At 45.6% G+C, this 18,475-nt stretch overlaps 1 long non-coding RNA gene across 1 annotated transcript in view; it reads right to left on the bottom strand.

Moving 5' to 3' along the window:
- Positions 1–1,517: 1,517 nt before the first annotated feature.
- LOC123365262 overlaps positions 1,518–18,475 on the bottom strand; it is a 52,412-nt gene continuing 35,454 nt past the window's right edge. The window contains exons 3-4 of the long non-coding RNA XR_006577506.1: positions 15,687–15,774; positions 1,518–1,568 (exon numbers count right to left, since the gene is read on the bottom strand). This is a non-coding gene — a long non-coding RNA (uncharacterized LOC123365262). The remainder of the gene's footprint in view (positions 1,569–15,686; positions 15,775–18,475) is intronic.

Genomic DNA, 18,475 nt, shown 5'->3' with positions numbered 1-18,475 from the left:
AGCCCAAGTCGCTGCCCATGCTACCCCAACTACACTGCTTTAGCCCTCTAACTTGAGCAGAGTTAGCACATGTCAGTCTGCCTGAACTGGGACACTCCCAGCTACAAGTGTAGATTACCCTTAAAGTAAGGCCAGATCCATACTAGATCTAAACTAGGAGCATTTTGCTAAGTAGACTGGGATGCTGTACCAGCAACGTGCTCCTAGTGTGGATGCAACTTACACTGGCAATACTGTGCTTACTCCGGTGCTGCCCCTTCCCCTCTCAAGCAAAATAAGTTAAACCAGCAAAAGCACAGCTTTGTCCATATAACTGGGACTATATTAGGGGCTTTTGTCCAGGGGCGGCTCCAGGCCCCAGCATGCCTTGGGGCAGCATGCCGCGGGGGGGCGCTCTGCCGGTCGCCGGGAGGGCACCAGGCGGCTCCGGTGGACCTCCCGCAGGCGTGCCTGCGGAGGGTCCGCTAGTCCCGTGGCTTCAATGGAGCATCTGCAGGCACATCTGCGGGAGGTCCACTGGAGCCACGGGACCGGCGACCGGCAGAGCGCCCCCTGCGGTGTGCCGCCGTGCTTGGGGTGGCGAAATGGCTAGAGCCGCCTCTGCTTTTGTCACACAGCTATGTTGGTCAGGGATCAGAGATGTCTGTAGCATAGACAAGGTGTTAGGAACACTGTGCTTTCTCCAAGCAGCAGTTCTCAGCACTGCCAACAATGGATCCAATTCATCTCAGTGTTAACTCCACTGATATCAGCAGTTACACTGGGATGAATTGGACAAGTTATGTTTAAGATTTGTAACACACTAGTGTCTCTTTTGGGTTTACATGTGTCTTACATTCACTGATGGAGAAATTTTCCCTCACATAAGTCGTGCATAGGCCTTATGTAAATAAGTGAATTTCCCTCTGCAACCATATGTTCTACTATTTTGAAATACAATTTAAAACTTCTTTTTTTTTCTTATTAGACCAATGGGGGAAAGCCAAAGTGTCTATCAATTCTTTTAGAAAAATGTGAATACTGCAAAAAAAATGGATGGGGAGAACTTTGAAATCCAGTTCACTTTGTGGGATAAAGTTATCTTTTCTGACAAGGGTAGTATAATAATACTGCCACTTTAACACTAAGAGTTGCCAATGTCTATAACCGAGTGCCAACTACTAGTGCTGTTTGCAATCTTTTTCTGATCAGCTGCTATTCTACAGGATGACAGCTCTCTCAATATTGCTTTTGCTTCCCCAAAACATTTTTGTGTGTCCCTGCTGATTTTCTTTTTAGCAGAGTGAATGTATAGTCTTTCATTCATCTACTGAAAAGGTCTTTGGAAAAAAGTACAGCTACACAAAGATGTCATTGATGTAACATTTTTGTCTGTTTGCCAGACATGCAGTGCAGCTTGATTTCCCCACAGTGGATACTTCTCTGTTTACTATTAATTTTTTTCGCTATCATTAATTTTCTCTCTCTACCCCTGTTCCTTACCTTCACCTTAGGTCTCAGCTTTCCCTTTATTTTATTTTCTCTTTTCTTCCATGTTCTTGTTCCATTTTTAAGTTCTGCTCCAAAGCCTGTTGAAATAAGTTGGGAGTCTTTCCATTGGCTTGCTTTGGAGCTGAATTTCTGTTTCCTTTTTATTCAAAGCTAGTCTTGATTAAGCTTTTCACAGAAGTCAGACCCTGTATCATTTTGTTAAATGAATTTTAGTCATGCTGCATGGCTTTACAGAGCTGAAGCTGCATCACAACAACAACAACAACATCATCATCACATTATTGCAGGTCAGACCTTGGCTTCATGTACAACTCTGAGCAAGGCATGATGCATAAGAGAGGCACTACAGCTGGTCTACACTGGGAACTTACATCATCATAGCTACATCTCTCAGGGGTGTGAAAAATCCACACCTCTGATAGATGTAGCTATGCTGACCTAATCCCTGATGTAGACAGTGCTAGGCCAATGGAAAAATGTTTCTGTCAACCTAACTACTGCCTCAGGGAGAGGTGGATTACCCATGTCAATGGAAGAACCCCTCCCATCGGTGTAGGTAGTGTCTACACTCAAGCACTACAGCTGCAGCTGTGTCTCTATAGCAGTTAAAATATACGCATACTTTTAGGGGCACCCCTCTGATTCACTTGTGCTCCCTTGCTTCCTCTTTGCTCCTCGGGCTCCTCCACCTTACTGCTGGCTTATAACAGCAGTATATTCATCCCCAGCTAGCTCAGCTACTGTGGCAAGGCTCCACCCACTCCCTGCTCACTAATGCGAGGGACAGAATAAATGGGTGAATAGCCTCATTTATGCCTATCCACCCAGACCCTGGGTCTGAACAGCTTTCAAGGGGATAAAGGGGTACTCCTTTACAGAGGTGTTTGGTACAAGTCAGAATCTAATCCTATGTTAAGGGTGACATAAGAAATCTAAGGCCTGTCTACACTACAAGACTATTTCGAATCTACTTAAGTCGAATTTGTGGATTCGACCTTATGAAGTCGAATTTGTGTATCCACAGTAAATACACTAATTCGAATTTCCGAAGCTATCCCACAGTTCCCGCAGTCCCCGCTGCCCATTGGAATGCTGGGTAGAGCTCCCAATGCCTGCTGGGGGAAAAAATGTGTCGAGGGTGGTTTTGGGTAACTGTCGTCATCGAACCGTCAATCACGCCCTCCCTCCATGAAAGCGCCGGTGGGAAATCTGTTCGCGCACTTTTCTGGTCGGTTACAGCGCGGACGCCACAGCACTGCGAGCATGGAGCCCGCTGCGATCATCGCTGCACTTATGGCCGTTGTCAACTCCTCGCACCTTATCGTCCACCTCTTCCACAGTCAGCTGCTGAGAAATCAGGCGAGGAGGCTCCGGCAGCGCGGTGAGGAGAGTGGCGCAGACCTCTCAGAAAGAAGGGTACGCCACGCAGTGGAGATCATGGTGGCAATGGGTCAAGTTCATGGTGTGGAACGGCGATTCTGGGCCCGGGAAACAAGCACGGACTGGTGGGACCGCATAGTGCTACAGGTCTGGGATGAATCACAGTGGCTGCGAAACTTCAGGATGCGTAAGGGCACTTTCCTTGAACTCTGTGACTTGCTGGCCCCTGCCCTGAAGCGCCAGGACACACGGATGCGAGCAGCCCTGAGTGTGCAGAAGCGAGTGGCCATAGCCCTCTGGAAACTTGCAATGCCAGACAGCTACCGGTCAGTAGCGAACCACTTTGGCGTGGGCAAATCTACCGTGGGGGTTGCTGTGATTCAAGTAGCCCACGCAATCGTTGAGCAACTGCTCTCAAAGGTAGTGACCCTGGGAAACGTCCAGGTCGTCATAGATGGCTTCGCCGCGATGGGATTCCCAAACTGCGGTGGGGCTATAGATGGGACTCACATCCCTATCCTGGCACCAGCCCACCAGACCAGCCAGTATATTAACCGAAAGGGCTACTTTTCAATGGTGCTACAAGCACTGGTGGACCATAGGGGACGTTTTACCAACATCTTCGTCGGGTGGGCGGGCAAGGTTCATGACGCGCGTGTGTTCAGGAACTCTGGTCTGTTTAGACGCCTCCAGGCAGGAACTTTCTTCCCGGACCACAAAATAACGGTTGGGGATGTGCAGATGCCTACAGTGATCCTCGGGGACCCAGCCTACCCGCTAATGCCCTGGCTCTATACAGGCGCCTTGGACAGTGAGAAGGAACTCTTCAACTACCGGCTGAGCAAGTGCAGAATGGTGGTGGAGTGTGCTTTCGGACGTCTTAAGGGGAGGTGGCGGAGCTTACTGACTCGCTCGGACATCAGCGAAAAGAATATCCCCGTAGTTATTGCTGCTTGCTGTGTGCTCCACAATGTCTGTGAGAGCAAGGGCGAGACCTTTTTGTCCGGATGGGAGGTTGAGGCAAATCGCCTGGCTGCTGTTTACGCTCAGCCAGACACCCGTGCCGAAAGAATATCCCAGCGGGAAGCGCTGTGTATCCGGGAGGCTTTGAAAGCAAGTTTCCTCGGAGAGCAGGGTAACCTATGACTCTCCACTTGATTTTAAGAGAAGCTGATCCTGGGCCTGTGTCTCTATGTGTTGAGTGAGATCTGCGGTTACATACCCCGTTCTCCAAGTTTCCCCCACTTCCAAAACACGTTTTAAAACAAATTAAACGGAACAGTTATTGTTAATAAATCTTTCTTTTACTTTGCATTTCTGTTCAGGGTTTGAAACATGGACGCATACTGTGCTGGGTACGGTGTGCACTGATGTACAGACCGCTTGTACAATACAGGACGGACAGCCTCCTGCTCCTACATAGGTCTCTGGGGTGGGGGACGGTTTCAAGTGGTTGTGCATGTAGGGGTGGGTTTGCAGGAAGGGGCGAGTGGTGCCGTCTTTGGATAGGGATTTGGATGCAGGCTCTGGGCTGTGGGTTTGGGCGTAGGAAGGGGTGAGGGGTGTGGGGGAAGGGTGAGTATCTGTCCGTGGATGAGGGCTCTTGTTTGGGCTCAGGGCAGCGGAGAGGATCGCGCCTACGGTGGAAGTGCATGGTAAGGGCAGCGTGCCTTAACATTAGGGGGTGGCAGGCGCTAGGACCGTGGACAAGCGTACACATCACAGAATGACCCGGGGCAGCATACACCACACAGAGTGACCCTGGTGACTACTGACTGCAGTCTGTGTGTGCCCTGCAGTTGATCCTGCCCCCGATAGTCTGTACCCTGCTAATGTAGGCTATCCCGTGCAATTATAAATCCCCTCCCCCCCCCCATACACAGTCTTCTGAAACGAAAGACGTGACGGAAAGAGTGAACAACAGCAAACAGCTTTTATTAATCTACTACATAGTGGGGTGATGAAACTTGGATTTGGGACTGGGTGATCCTGTAAGGGAAGCGCTTCTACACAGTTATAGCGTCAGAGGTGTGTGGTACATTAGCGCTCAGCTGTGGTGCAGTGACAGTTCTCACGGCCCCTACCGCCCCTCCGTCTTGTAATTTTCGGTGAGGGGGGGACAGGACTTCTTGGCGTTGGAGGGTGGTTGCAGATACAGTGCAGGGGGGCTCTCTCCTCCTGCCTGCGGTCCTGCAGAACATCAACAAGGCGCCGGAGCGTGTCCGTTTGCTCCCTCATTAGCCCAAGCAGCATTTGAGTCGCCTGCTGGTCTTCCTGCCGCCACCTGTCCTCCCGTTCACTGTGTGAGCGCTGCTGCTGAGAGAGGGTCTCCCTCCACTGGCTCTGCTGGGCCGCCTCGGCTCTGGAGCAGGCCATCAGTTCCGCGAACATCTCGTCCCGAGTCTTTTTCTTTCGCCGCCTAATCTGAGCCAGCCTCTGCGAGGGGGATGCCGGGGCAGTCCAGGAAAGAGCAGAAGCTGTGTGATGGGAAACAGTAAGTGATTTCCTTGAACAGATACATGTTTGCGAACAGTGAACACAGTCTAGTCAGTTTCTCTGAACAAGACCATACAGGGCACCAAGTTCCACGAGATATCAGGACAAGTTCGAGATTTCGGAATACACTCTCATTGGCGGCGCCATTGCACAGGAGAGCGGACAAGCGGGGAGAGACAGCTGAATCCGTCTTGCAGACAGTCCTGGTAAGCCTTAAAGTAGATAATGCTTATCAGTTAGTGGATAGCTGTGCTCTCCTGCTAAAGGCAATCTGGAAAGCAGAAAGGCTGAGCCTTTTCCAGCCCCTCCCACCAGTGCACGGGAAAGATCAATGTATGCTTGTTCTCTGTGGCCTCCAGCACGTGGCTGTTAAGCGAGGGTCGTTGTTATGCAACCTAATTTTAAACCATTAACAATAGTAACAATACACTAATTGCCCTACTTAGATGCAGCCTGTCCAGAACGACATCACCCTGAGGTGGGTCACTCGGAGTCAGAGAGAGCGGATGCTAAGGGAAGCCCTGCACAGACCAGGACCATATGCAGCAATGCTGGTGGAGGCGATGATTCCTCTCTACATTAGGATGTCCTGGCGCGGAAGAGTGTGCTTCTACGGAGCACCCAATAAGGCACCTCTCCCCAGGAACCTCCTGCGGAGGCTTTTCGAGCAGCTCTCTGAGAACTTTGTTGAACTGTCCCAAGAGGATTATTGTTCAATCCCTATATGTGTGGACCTACTATTTATATAGTTTGACATTTAAAATTTTTTTATATAGTATTTCTATTTTTTCTATACCTGTTTTTTAAAAAATAAATGTTTCCATGTTTATAGCACTTACCGCCTGATCCTTCCCCTGATTCTGAGTCCGGGTTAACGGGCGGGGACGGTTGGTAGGGGATCTCTGTGAGGGTGATGAAGAGATCCTGGCTGTCAGGGCAAGCGGTATTGTGTTCACTGTCGCCTGCGCCGTCCTCCACAAACCCTTCCTCATCTTCCCCATCGGCGAACATCGAGGAGGAACTGTCCAGGTACACTATGCCATCCTCAGAGTCCACGGTCACTGGTGGGGCAGTGGTGGCAGACCCACCGAGAATGGCATGCAGTGCCTCGTAGAAGCGGCATGTCTGGGGCTGTGCTCCGGAGCGTCCGTTTGCCGCTCTGACTTTTTGGTAACCTTGTCTCAGGTCCTTGACTTTCACGCGGCACTGCATCGCATCCCGGCTGTATCCTTTGTCTATCATGGCTTTGGAGACCTTCTCGAAGGTCTTTGCATTCCGCTTGTTGGAGCGCAGCTCCGAGAGCACAGACTCCTCGCCCCACACAGCGATCAGATCCATGACTTCCCGGTCAGTCCATGCTGGGGACCTCTTTCTATTCTTGGATTGCCCGGACTCCTCTGCTGGAGAGCTCTGCATCGTTGCAGGTGCTGTGGAACTCGCCCCGATGTCCAACCAGGACGTCAGATTCAAAGTGCCCAGACAGGAAAAGGAATTCAAATTTTCCCGGGTCGTTTCCTGTGTGGCTGGTCAGAGCATCCAAGCTCGGACTGCTGTCCAGAGCGTCAACAGAGTGGTGCAGTGTGGGATAGCTCCCGGAGCTACTAAGTTCGATTAGCATCCACACCTAGCCTAATTTGAGCTAGCCATGTCAAATTTAGCGCTACTCCACCTGTCAGGGTGGAGTACCAAATTCAAACTAAAGAGCCCTCTAGTTCGAATTAAATGGCTTCCTGGTGTGGACGGTTGAGCGGTTAGTTCGAATTAACGCTGCTAAATTCGACTTAAAGTCCTAGTGTAGACCAGGCCTAAGGGCCTAACTGAAAGCCCACTGAAGTTAATGCAAGTCATTCTATTGACTTCAGTGTGCATGGGATCAGACCCTAAATTTGTAGCATTTGCTATTTGTGTTGCAAAGTTTGACACAAGAATAATTTCATGACTGGTTAACTCCTGTTCTTATTACATTCCTTTTTTTAAGTTCTCTATGTACTGTGAATTACATAAAAGTAGTTATTAATTGTACTAATTCTACAACTCCACTCAGCTCATTGTATCTCTGGCGAAGTGTATCAGCTTTTCATTTTCAGAGGTGCTGAACCATAGACTTCAAGGGAAGTGGTGGTTCTCAGCGTTTCTGAAAATCAAGCCCTTCACCTCTCTGTGAATCAATTTCCTATCTGTAAAAATAGAGAAAATAATGTCTACCCGTATTTTAACCACATTGTGAGTAAGGATGGCAGAACCAATATTCCATTATTTACATTGCTGGTCGCTTGTAGTATCCTGTGTTTAGCAACATTAGTGTTCTATGAAGAAGCAGCTCTGCAGAATGAGCTAGAAGCCAGTTCAAATGCAAAACATTTAACAGTTTAGATTTTTTGCTTATAAATGGAGTAAATGTTTTGAATCTTCCACCATCAAGAGCAAACATTGCAATTAGGGTCGGTGTAACCCATTAGGCCACCTAGGCGGTTGCCTGGCCCCAGCATTTGGGGGGCGGCATTTCGGGTCCTTCGGCAGCATCTGTGGCGGCCGGATCTTCAGCTGCCTCGGTTGTCATTGGCATTTAGACGGAGGGAGCTAGGGCAGGGGGATGCGGGGAGGGCCGCCTGCAGCAAGTAAGGGGGGGCGCAGCAGGCAGGGGAACCGGTCCCTGCCCCAGCTCACCTCTGCTCCGCCTCCTTTCCTGAGCAGGCCGCCTCGCTCTGCTTCTCCCCCTCCCAGGCTTGTGGCGCCAATCAGCTGATTGGCGCCGCAAGCCTGGGAGGCGGGAGAAGTGGAGCAGCGACGGCATGCTCGGAAAGGAGGCAGAGCAGAGGTGAGCTGAGGCAGGGAGCTGCTGCACGGCTCCCGGGGCTGGGGAGAGCTGCCATGGGGGGGCATGCCTCAGGGCTGAGGGGGGAGCTGCCGCGGGGGGGGGGCATCTCAGGGCAGAGGGGGGGGGCAGAGAGCTCCACAGGACTGGGGGGGGCACAAGGTGGAAGTTTCGCCTAGAGAATGAAACATCCTTGCACCCGCCCTGATTGCAATTCTCATGTTCTGTGGTAAATTGCAGTATGTGTTTTTTAAAGACAATCCCACACATTCCAGATGTGTGGAGGATGACAGCACCAACACATGGCTCCTTTCATCTCCTCTGAACTTTGTCTAATCATAAAGACTTTGTGAAGCTGATAACCTGATTGAGAAACACCCACTGTAGGATTATTTTGTGTTTGCAGCTTTTACGTCACCCCTTTGAAGCACATTTAGCCAATTTCTTTTCAATCCGTGGTAGATTATTCTCTCGGTGGAATTCAGCTCTGTGCAGAAGGCCAGCACAAGGCATAGGCAACACTTAAATGTCACTTCTAAGGATTCATGTGTTTGTGCTGGTCTTCTGCACATGGTCAAATTTAACCCTATCCCCCTCTGATTCTGATGATGGACACTCTTCTAACTGCTCTTTAGTGGGTTACACAGATCTAAAAATTTGTAATGTATACATTTAGCAGAAAAAACCTCACTCGAAACAAACTTCTACTGCAGCAAGACAATCCAGCAAAAGCTGTGTTTAAGTAAGAGAGATTACCAAAGAAGGCCTTAACTCCGCTTGCTTTTAAATAAACCAGCCAACAGAAAACTAGTTTTTACCAACTTCAGTCACCAGCACTTCTGCGTAATCACTTAGGAATCAGACAGACAACAAGTATGCAATTCTGTTGTTTCAAATTATTCATTATTTACAAGTATAGTGTAATAAAACAAAAAGAACGAGGAGTACTTGTGACACCTTAGAGACTAACAAATTTATTTGAGCATAAGCTTTCGTGAACTAAAACCCACTTCATCGGATGCATACAGTGGAAAATACAGTAGAAATATATATATATATTCTCAATCAGGTTATATATATATATACACCGAGAACATGAAAAAATATACCCACTATAACAAGTTTGACCAGTTAAGGTGAGCTATTATCAGCAGGAGAAAAAAAAACTTTTGTAGTGATAATCAGGATGGCCTGTTTCCAACACTTGACAAGAAGGTGTGAGTAACAGTAGGGGAAAAATAAGCATGGAGAAATAGTTTTACTTTGTGTAATGACCCATCCACTCCCAGTCTTTATTCAAGCCTAATTTAATGGTGTCTAGTTTGCAAATTAAGTCCAATTCAGCAGTTTCTCGTTGGAGTCTGTTTTTGAAGGTTTTTTTGTTGTAATATTATGACTTTTAGGTCTGTAATTGAGTGACCAGGGAGACTGAAGTGTTCTCCAACTGGTTTTTGAATGTTATAATTCTTGATGTCTGATTTGTGTCTATTTATTCTTTTATGTAGAGACTGTGCGGTTTGGCCAATGTACATGGCAGAGGGGCATTGCTGGCACATGATAGCATATATCACATTGGGAGATGTGCAGGTGAATGAGCCTCTGATAGTGTGGCTGATGTGATTAGGTCCTATGATGGTGTCCCCTGAATAGATATGTGGACAGAGTTGGCAACAGGCTTTGTTGCAAGGATAGGTTCCTGGGTTAGTGTTTTTGTTGTGTGTGGTTGCTGGTGAGTATTTACTTCATGTTGGAGGGCTGTCTGTAAGCAAGGACTGGCCTGTCTCCCAAGATCTGTGAGAGTGAGGGATCGTCCTTCAGGATAGGTTGTAGATCCTTGATGATGCACTGGAGAGGTTTTACTTGGGGGCTGAAGGTGATGGCTAGTGGCTTTCTGTTACTTTCTTTGTTGGGCCTGTCTTGTAGTAGGTGACTTCTGGGTACTCTTCTGGCTATGTCAATCTGTTTCTTCACTTCAGCAGGTGGGTACTGTAGTTGTAAGAACTCTTGATAGAGATTTTGTAGGTGTTTGTCTCTATCTGAGGGGTTGGAACAAATATGGTTGTATCTTAGAGCTTGGCTGTAGACAATGGATTGTGTGGTGTGGTCTGTATGAAAGTTGGAGGCATGTAGGTAAGTATAGCAGTCAGTAGGTTTCCGGTATAGCCCACAAAAGCTTATGCTCAAATAAATTTCTTAGTCTCTAAGGTGCCAAAAGTACTCCTCGTTCTTTGTGCTGATACAGACTAACATGGCTACCACTCTGAAATTTGTAATTTATCAGCATGCCTAAATGGCAAACTGGCTACCAAAAGAGAATTTAAACTTTATACACCTACACTTACAGTGTTTTCCAATGGTACAAATACTTGTTAAGTCATACGGGGAATTGTTTCCTTTGTATATGCTGCACCACTGCCTCTTTGATTCCTTAACTGAGTTAACTGAGTTTCTGCTGGCTAGGCATTGGAGTTACTGAGAGTTATAGTCTTTACTTCTGGGGGAATTCTGCACCAATTTTTTTTTTTTTAAATCTGCTTACAATATTTTAAAATTCTGCAAAATTCTGCATATTTTATTTGTCAAAATAACACAATAGAATCACATCCGTTTCAATTATTTTGGTAATTTATTTCAAAATACAGCAAGTACGTCTGTAACAATACAGACAACAAAAAAAGATTCAGGAAATGTTTTTTTGATAAATAGATTCCTTACTAGACATATTAATACAGAACTCTGAGTAATAATTCATTCAAACTACAGTACAGAACCGTATTTCTCACACCCCTCAGAAGCAGTGCAAAGGCTTGGAGGAGTCATGGGTAACGGAGCAGCTGAGGGAGAGGAAAGTAATTGCTGGGAAGGAGTCTGGGTATGAACTTGAAGGGTTGTTGGGTATAGGTGGAAAAAATATGGAACAGGATTTTCTTTTGGGGGGGGGGCGAGAGGGATTGTTAGGGAGCATCCCGCATGCAGACCCTGGCTGACCTCTAGCTTCTCCCATTCAGTCAGGAACATCTACTCCTGTCCCCATGTGTCCCTGCACCTCCTGCCTACGTGTGTCCCTCCATTCCCACTCAGACACCCACTTCTCCTATCCCCATGTGGCCCTGCCCCCTCCCCCTGTCCCCATGTGTCTCTGTGCCCCCACTCAGGCACCCCCTGTCCCTATGTGGCCCTCCACCCCTCCCCCATCCCCATGTGTCCAAGCACCTGCTCAGCCAGCCCCTTCCCCCAGTAGCTGTGCACCCCCTCCACCCAGGTGTCCCTGCACCCCCTCAGCTAGCCTCCTCCCCTATCACTATGTGTCCCTGCACCCCTGTCCCCATGTGTCTCTGTGCCCCTCTCAGCCATACCCCTTCCCCACTGTAGCTCTCCACCCCCACCCCCTCTGCCCGTGTGGCCCTGCACCTATTTCCCCCTGTGGCCCTGCACCTCCATTTCCATTAGCCTCTGACCCAGTGTGTCCTCCCCTACTAGCCCTTATGAGCCCCTGTCTGACCCCACGGCAGCTCCACTCTGTTTATCTCCCCATATCACCTGTCTCCTGACCTGGTCTGACAGGCACTGTGAAGAAGACACTGCTCGCTCTTTCTCTTCCCTATTATAGCTGGGCTGGCCAGGAGCTGCTGCTGTGTTCTAGCACCACGGCACCCTCTGGTGGGCAAAATGCAGAACTGCAGCAACTTTTCAGCAGAAGCTATTTTCTGCAAAAAAAAATGTGTGGCACATGAAATATGCACATGTGTAGTGGTGTAGAATTCCCCCGTGAGTAAGTCTTGCATCTCAGCATTTATGAGACTGTTTAGGTGAGGTAAGGATCTAAGAGAAATGCCCACAACCCAACCCTGATAAGATGGAAGTGATGCTTGTTGGCAGGGGTTTTACTAAATGGGAACTAAGTTGAGTCTCACAAATGCATATCTACTTGGTAATATCTACAGTCAAAGCTCAGCATAGCAAGATGGGTCACTTATCCCCATAATTCGGAAATCGGGAGGACTTGCGTGTGGGAAAGTGGGTAATATGGGAGGCATGGGAAGTGAATGTTCCTGGCTCAGAGGATAGGGGAAATCCAATGTAGTACCTGGTGAAGAGATCCCAGGCACAATAGAAGCAGAGAGATCCCATCAGTAGAGTGAATGTTGACATTGACAAGCAGAAGATAGTGGTCTGACTGGATGAGGGGAGGAGCCTCATCCATATGTGACATATCAGCTGACCTGCATTGTGTTAGGAGGCAATTCTAGGAGATAGGAAGAGAGGCAGGCTGGGAAGAAGGTGAACAGAGAATGTTGTAACAGGACAGGAGCTCTTCCAGCCTTTGATCAAATACATAGCTGCTGACTCCGTGGGTACTCCAAGCCTGGAGCACCCACAGAAAAAAAATAGTGAATGCTCAGCACCCACTGGTGGCCCTGTGGATCAGCGCCTCTCCCTTCTCCCCCCCAGTGCCTTCTGCCCACCAGGATCAGCAGTTCAGCAGCGTTCAGAAGGCACTGGTGGAAGGGGGAGGAGTGGGGGCAGAAAGAGGCTGGCGAGGGAGTGGAGCAGGAAGAGGTGGGGAAGGGGTGGAGTGGCAGTGAGGACTAGGGTGGAGCAGGGGTGGAGCACCCCTCCAGGAACTGAGGAAGTCAGTGACTATGATCAAATATGCCATTTCTGCTACACTCCTTTGCCGTACACAGTGTAGTTGTAGGCGTATCGGTCCCAGGATATTAGAGGACAAGGTGGGTGAGGTAATATCTTTTATTGGACCAAATTCTGTTGGTGAGAGAGACAGTTTCAAGCTACACAGAGCTCTTGCTCAAAAGCTTGTGTCTCTCTACAAGCCTTTGGTGGCACGTCAGAATTAAAGCATGATCTGTGACCTCTGCTGCCATCTCATTCCTTAAATCCCACTGTAGTAATTAAGTGGCAATGCTCTTGGAATTAAGCTCTCCAAGATTAGTGGCAAAGCTTTCTTAGTTGAGGACCTTTGCCTTTGTATCTAGCTTCCTTTTGCTGTCCACCAGAAGCTGGGCATAATATATGCAATGCAGATACTGCTCTTCTAACCATTGTATGGGTGTATATGGTTTTAGAGTTTCTTTGTATTAATGTATAGCTTGCATGTTATCACATACATTGCACAAAGATATATCTATCTATCTATATCTCAAATAGTTATTTGATTGGCCAGTAACTGGGATCCTTGAGTTATAAAGATTTTAGAAGGCCTTTGAATGTGTACATTAAAAGCATTTTTTTACTGCATGTGATAAAGTCTCTATAAATAGATTTGCATTTTTAAACAAAGAAACAAAGGTCTTGCCACCCATTAATAGTCCTGTCACTGTCCTTAGTCAAAAAATTTCACCTGCTGCAATACTAAAGTGAGCCAACAGACTGAACATTTCTGATGGCAAATTTTCACCCACTGTTTGCAAACCAAATAGACCATAGGTCTGCTAAGCTCTCTGAAACATATTTTCCATTAGTAAAACTCCAGTGACAGGATCATCACTTTTAAAATTAAACGTGATAAGCTTTTACTTCTGGATCATACCCACATGTATAACATTTGTATTTTACATAGGCGCTGGACCCAAATCATACTCTTTATAGGAAGGGAAAACTCCCAAACCTTCCAAATTACCAAGAGCAGAAGATCAGTTTGTTGTCTTCTCCACTAACTACCGACTAGCAAGTGAAAACATTAGCCCACCTTTCTTTAAGCCAATGATAATTGAGTCTCAAACTTCATAATCATATATGAGAAAACTCCACCAGCTGACACTGCATTTCACTCTGCTTGCTCAACCATCATGAGCCCCCTTCCACTGAACATGCTTACTCTAGTGCAAGCTAGCAAGCATCTACCAGGTCAGTCCCATTATAGCACAGGGAAGGGATTGGTCACATCTGGGTTTTAGCTTGCCCAAAACCTAGCCTCCTTCTTTTTGCCCTCCATTTGCAGAAACAAATATTATAAGTGCAATTAATGCCACATAGATTTCTAACTATCTGATCGGGAGGTGCAGCTTCAGGACATTAATAGCACCTAGTATCTATAGTTGCCAAAAGAAAGACCAGGTTTTAAACATCTGGGTTGAGATCCTGGTCCCATTGAACTCAATGAGAGTTTTGACTTCTGGAGGGCCAGGATTCAAACTTTAGGTTGATCCTTATTATTCATAAATTACCTTTATTCATTTTTGATTCACAAAAGTATTGCTGTGATACCCTCTCACTAGGTAAAGATGTAATGCACCACTGGATATGAGGAACACTTCTTGTTTTCAGTGTTCTCCCTTTCTCTACATTTTCTCTCATGATTATTTTTTCATTACCAGTAAACAGATTCTGAACATCATCTTATTCAGAATTACATTTTGTTGTTGTTGCTAAACATTACCCTTTCTTTTTGCTCAGTTTAATTTAAGTTTATATGGCTCTAACTGTTGTAAAGCACACCAGAATATTCACATGAAGGGTGCTATTTAAGTGATTAATTGATGTTATGGGAGAAATGCACAAATTATAAAAATTCATCTTCAAAAATAGTGGGCAAGGCATAGACTTTTTTCATCAGCAAAATATGCAGTCATCATTCAAAACTGCAGGTGATTTAGGAAGATGCAGTAGCTACCTAGAGTAATAGATAAAGTCTTAGCTCAATGCCTAGTCCTTAATCAGATTTTTTCTGAAGCTACCAAATAAATCTGTAAAAGACTTATCCGGAGACATTAGTTAGACAAGGGAGTCTTTGAGAAGTTGAAGTGTAGAAACTTAGCTCAGTTTACACTGGGCCCTTAAACAGATTTTTCTCCATTGACTTCCAGTGTCTTGTGGAGCCATTTACATCTCTGCAAAACTGGTGTAAGATGCCACCAAACAGGAATTTTCTGCTCACTATAGGCAGATCTAATGACCACTGAAGTCAAAAGAAAACTTCTCAGTTGGATTTGGGATTTAGATCTGGATCTTACACCACTCACAGCTTCTTAGACCATCTTTGCACAGGTGTGGATTACTACACAAGGTGCAAGGCACCGGTGAATCATTCCCAAAGGGGTGAAATCCTGGCCCCATTTGTAGGGGGAGAATTTCTGTATCTCTGTTCTGGTTGTTAATACCCACACGCCATCTTGAATTCCTGACAACAACAATTAAGAATCCATCTTGGCTGCCCTTCTTCCCGCTCCTTAGGCATAGTTTCCTGCCCTTTCTACCGAAAGGCTGGAAACCGGGCAACCACGTATCATGTGATCTGCCCTGTAACAGCAGGGCATATAAGTGTCAGCATGTCAGAGGGAAGCTGCTACCCATCTGAGTGGCAGAGTGCTATACTGAGATGCGTATGTCAGAGCACTGTGCCTTAGGGTTGTGGAAGGGTTTAACACTCTTGCATGCAAGGGTAAGACACTAGCTGCCACCCTCTCATCTGGATCTTACTTGAACCCATGACACCGCAGGGGAGAAGGAAGAAGAATCACCAGCATCGATCAGAGTTACCACCTACCTGTTGCCTGAGGTCCACTTCTCACCCTGCCATCTGGTCTGTTCTGTTCCAATCTGCGTCATGAGGTCGTGAGATTCTCAGACACAAGCTGCAAGAAATGGTAGACACCATTTGAGTCCTCCATACGACTTACCTGGGACCCGTCTTGGGGAGGGAGTAAACCTTTTTGGTCACAGTCAGTATAATTATAGTGTCACCTTCACCTATTTACCATGCTTACCTGTGTTGGGAAACATATCCCATTTACTTACCTTGTTGAACTGTTGTTAGTCTAATAAACATACCTGCGTTTTACTCCTATTCTTCCTTGTTGTTTTTTTATTTCGGTCAATCTTAAACCCTGATGATAGATGCAGGTAGGGAGACAAATCTCTTGACTGGTCTCTGGCCTTTCTAAAACCAGTCAACGCATTAATATAAATGACAAAATTCTCATTGACTTCAGTGGGGTGAGAATTTCATCCACGGTTTTGAAACTTTTTTTAGAAACTTGGCTGGGCTTTTAATAGTGACTTGTGATTTTAGATGTCTCTGGTTTTGGGGTGCCCAACTTGAGACACCTTAAAGGGGCCTGATAATCAGAAGGTGGGTGCTCTACACTTGCTGAAAACCAACATTTCAAACTGTACACCTAAAAATAGAACTGTGCAAAATTGCTGGTCACTGTTGAAAATCTTGTCCATAATCCTTAAAAAGACTTTGTTTTACAATCGAGATTAATTTGTTGGGAAAATATTTTTCCACTACAGTACTTCAGTATTATCAGTTAAGAATTGTAGGGGGCCAGGGTGAGGTGGGATAGGGACGAGGGAATCAAAAGAGGTCATAGTTCAAATAAATACCAAAAATTACAATATAAAAGCTCCCATTCTCCTGTCACTAAAACCTCTGAATTTAGCATAATTTATGAGAGTGATAGGTAAAGCAGATCAGAAAAGAGAGAAATATTAATACACGGTGAACACTAAATATGTGACCTGATTTTCAAAAGTCCTGAGTACCCAGCATTTCCCTCTGAAATCAATGGATGCACATTACTTTTGAAAAGTCAGGTCATATATTTAAAAGCTGAGATTTGGATTTAGGAGCCTAATTTAGTTTCCTAATTTGGAAAATCTTATCTTAAATTTATGGATGTTTTATATTAGCTGGTATATGCTACCAAGTTCCAAATTACAACAGAATACACAAACATTTGTCAACATTTTGAAATATTAAGATTGTATGCACTTAAATAAATATCTTAATTATTTTCCATGATATATTGGAGCAAAATTGGGGGGAAAATGACTTTTGCACTTCAAGGACTACACTATTACTTTTTACTACACAATCCTTTTATACTTAATCGATATTCTTGTGAGGAAAAAAAGGTTTTATTAAAAGAAATAATTGCCACAAACGTTACCTTGAGGTACTGAAAAGCAGATGATACACTTTCACATTATGAATGGCTCTAACAATTATCTTAAGAGGTAACACTTTAATGAGTCATACATAAATTACTGAATCAACTTTCATACACTAAAGCACTTTCTTACATATTTTGACAAAATCCAAAATTAGAATTTTTATTGTCTCACATCCAGATACTAGAACATTTTGTTCAATCTTGTGAATGTATGGGACAATTTAATATGCATCCAGTAAAAAAAAAAAGTATTATTACAGATTTTTTTTAATTTAGCAACTGTTGCATTTAATGTAAAAAACTATATGAAAGGGCATTTTATTTTATTTGACAATTATTTTTATGAAATATATATAAGGCTGGGTTTTTGTCAAGGCTTTTGTAATTCCATCATTTTCAAGTCTTTAAAGTGTATCCATTACTTTTAATACGCTGGGATTTTTTTCATTGTTAGTGAATGGGTTGGTGTGTGAATAAACAAATGAGTGGTTGGTTGTGTTTGGAAACTAGGTGTAGTGGTGGTGGGGAATTCATAGAAAGTGATCAAGTTAAACTTTGTTGCATAGGAGACAAACAGAGACCCTTACTCAGTGGGGATAATGGGGGCTTCCAGCAAAAGATTAATGACACACTAATGACTCACCCTTTCTGCCCAGACCACAGTGGAATTTTACTGTGCCTCTAACTTATTATTAGATGTAACTTCATGAATCATAAAATTGTAGGACTGGAGGGGACCTCGAGAGGTCTTCTAGTCCAGTTCCCTGCACCCAAGGCAGGAATAAATATTATCTAGACCAGAGTTTCTCAAATTGGGGTCCATGGACAAGGGTACTCCAGGCGGTCTGCAGTCCCTGCTGATCAACTCCTCCCCCTCCCTCAACTCTTCCCCGTCCCTCCCAGCGCCTCCTGTACGCCAGAATACAGCTGTTCAGCGGCATGCAGGAGGTCCGTGAAAATGTTTAAATTAAAATCAGTGTCCTCGGGTTGCTAAAGCTTGAGAACCACTGTAGGACTCTTGATTTTTAGATAATTGAAGATCTGATTAAGCCAGGGTAGTCTCTTGCCATACTTCCTATCTTTCCTACACTGTGGGATAGTTTGTTCTTGTGCTCTTAATATCTTTTTGAAAAACTGCCAACTGTCTTAAATTGTTTTCCCCTTAAACTTGCTTCCTATGGGATCTTTCCTACCAGCCCCCTGGACACAAACCCACCACCACCCCCTACGTACATACTCGAGCAGCTAACATGAGCTGCCACCTGTGCTACCACTAGTTACATGCTATTATTAATGCACTAGCTCAAACAGAGCTAGCATGTCTGCCTGCCCAACCTTGCAAGCATGGTTATTGCTCCTGTGTACATGTGCCTTAATT

The sequence above is a fragment of the Mauremys mutica genome, chromosome 2, assembly GCF_020497125.1.
Source record: "Mauremys mutica isolate MM-2020 ecotype Southern chromosome 2, ASM2049712v1, whole genome shotgun sequence".
In the NCBI taxonomy this organism is placed as follows: Eukaryota; Metazoa; Chordata; order Testudines; family Geoemydidae; genus Mauremys; species Mauremys mutica.
This window is presented reverse-complemented; position numbering and strand designations above follow the sequence as displayed.